The sequence below is a fragment of the Pan troglodytes genome, chromosome 13, assembly GCF_028858775.2.
Source record: "Pan troglodytes isolate AG18354 chromosome 13, NHGRI_mPanTro3-v2.0_pri, whole genome shotgun sequence".
Lineage (NCBI taxonomy): Eukaryota > Metazoa > Chordata > Mammalia > Primates > Hominidae > Pan > Pan troglodytes.
Genome location: NC_072411.2, coordinates 28,770,202 through 28,772,177, shown reverse-complemented (window position 1 = coordinate 28,772,177; position 1,976 = coordinate 28,770,202).

Here is a 1,976-nt window from a genome sequence, read left to right as displayed (position 1 = left end):
TTCATGTGTGTATTCCTGAGTGAGCAAGCTCTCCAGGCACAGCTCTGACTCTCCTCATTACCATTCCTTTCCCAGCCCTCTTGGGGGAGACCCAGTTGAGCCCTACCCAAATTGAGAGGATACTAATGCAGAGTTCCCCAGGAATCATCACCTGCCTTCAGTCCATCTTGGTCAGATCACCCCTATCATCTGCATACATTATAATCACCTGACTACAGGGTTCTTCCTGCCTACTGTGCAGACAAAATTAATTTACTGAGACTGGGGCATTGCAGTAGAGAAAGAGTTTGACTCAAGGCCAGCCTACACAGGGAAACTGGAGTTCTCACTCAGATCAGTCTCCCTAAAGGCTCAGAAACCAGGGGAATTTTATGGACAATTTGGTGACTAGGGGGTCTATGGAATGGGTGCTGCTGATTGGTTGGGGATGAAATTATAGGAGTATGGAAATGGTCCTTGTGCACTGAGTCCACCTTCAGGTGGGGGCCACAGAATCAGCTGAGTCAGACCCCCACAGGTGGGGTCAGTCTGAAAAAAATCTCAAAAAGACTCAATCTTAGTTTCTACAATAGTGATGTTATCTATAGGACCAACTGGGAAGGTCACAGATCTTGTGAGCTCTGGCCACATGACTCCTGAGCTGTGAGGGATTATAAAAACTACACCTATCTTGGCTGGGCACGTGGCTCACGCCTGTAATCCCAGCACTTTGGGAGGCCGAGGCGGGCAGATCACGAGGTCAGGAGATCAAGACTATCCTGGCTAACATGGTGAAACCCTGTCTCTACTAAAAATACAAAAAATTAGCCAGGCATGGTGGTGGGCACCTGTAGTCCCAGCTATTCGGGAGGCTGAGGCAGAAGAATGGCGTGAACTCAGGAGACGGAGCTTGCTGTGAGCCGAGATCGTGCCACTGCACTCCAGCCTGGGCAACAGAGCGAGACTCCATCTCAAAAAAAAAAAAAAAAAAAACTACATCTTGTGGTCTGTCATTCGTCTTACAAAGGCAATTTCGGCCCTGGAACAGGAAAGGGGTTAGTTTTAGGGAGGGGCAATTCTTATTCTTGTTTCAAAGTAAAACTATAAATTCCTCCCAAATTTATAGTTAGCTTGGCCAAGGACATGACCAAGGACAACTTGGAGGTCAAAAGCAAGATGGTCTCAACTATGTCAAACTTCTCTTACTGTCATAATTTTGCAAGGGCAGTTTTAACAGGTACAACAGTCAAACTCAGAGGTCATCGGTCACAGGAAGTAATGCCATCACATGATGTTTTTTCAGATGGCAACTGGACACACAATTCTCAACTATCACCCCTCCCCCTCAAAACTTATGAATTTGGAATGGGAAGGTTGGTTTCCAAGTCTTAATTTTGAGTACTTCTATATCCTAAGGTTCTTTGTTTAATAAGGCATCCAAGTCATAACAATTTTTTACTGTTCTTGCAATATGGGTTCAGCAATTAGGCATCCTCTCATTCCTAGGCTGATTTCAGTTACATTTTTACAGAACCTTGAACTATCATTTAGATCTACCATATATGCCAGATTGCTTCAGGAGGTAATGGGGAGGTTTGGAGATGGAAAACTGGGCATAAAACAACTACCCTGTATCTCAACTGTACATAAAAGACTTATAGTAGCAAGCCAGGCATGGTGGCTCATGCCTGTAATCCCAGAACTTTGGAAGGCCGAGGCAGGTAGATCACCTGAGGTCAGGAGTTCAAGACCAGCTTGGTCAACATAGTGAAACCCTGTCTCTACTAAAAACACAAAAAACTAGCCAGGCGTGGTGGCATGTGCCTGTAATCCCAGCTACTTGGGAGGCTGAGACAGGAGAATTGCTTGAATTCAGGAGGTGGAGGCTGCCGTGAGCAGAGATTGTGCCATTGCACTTCAGCCTCTCCAGCCTGGGCAACAGAGAGAGACTTCATCTCAAAAAAAAAGAAAAAGAAAGCCAATCACTGAGACAACAA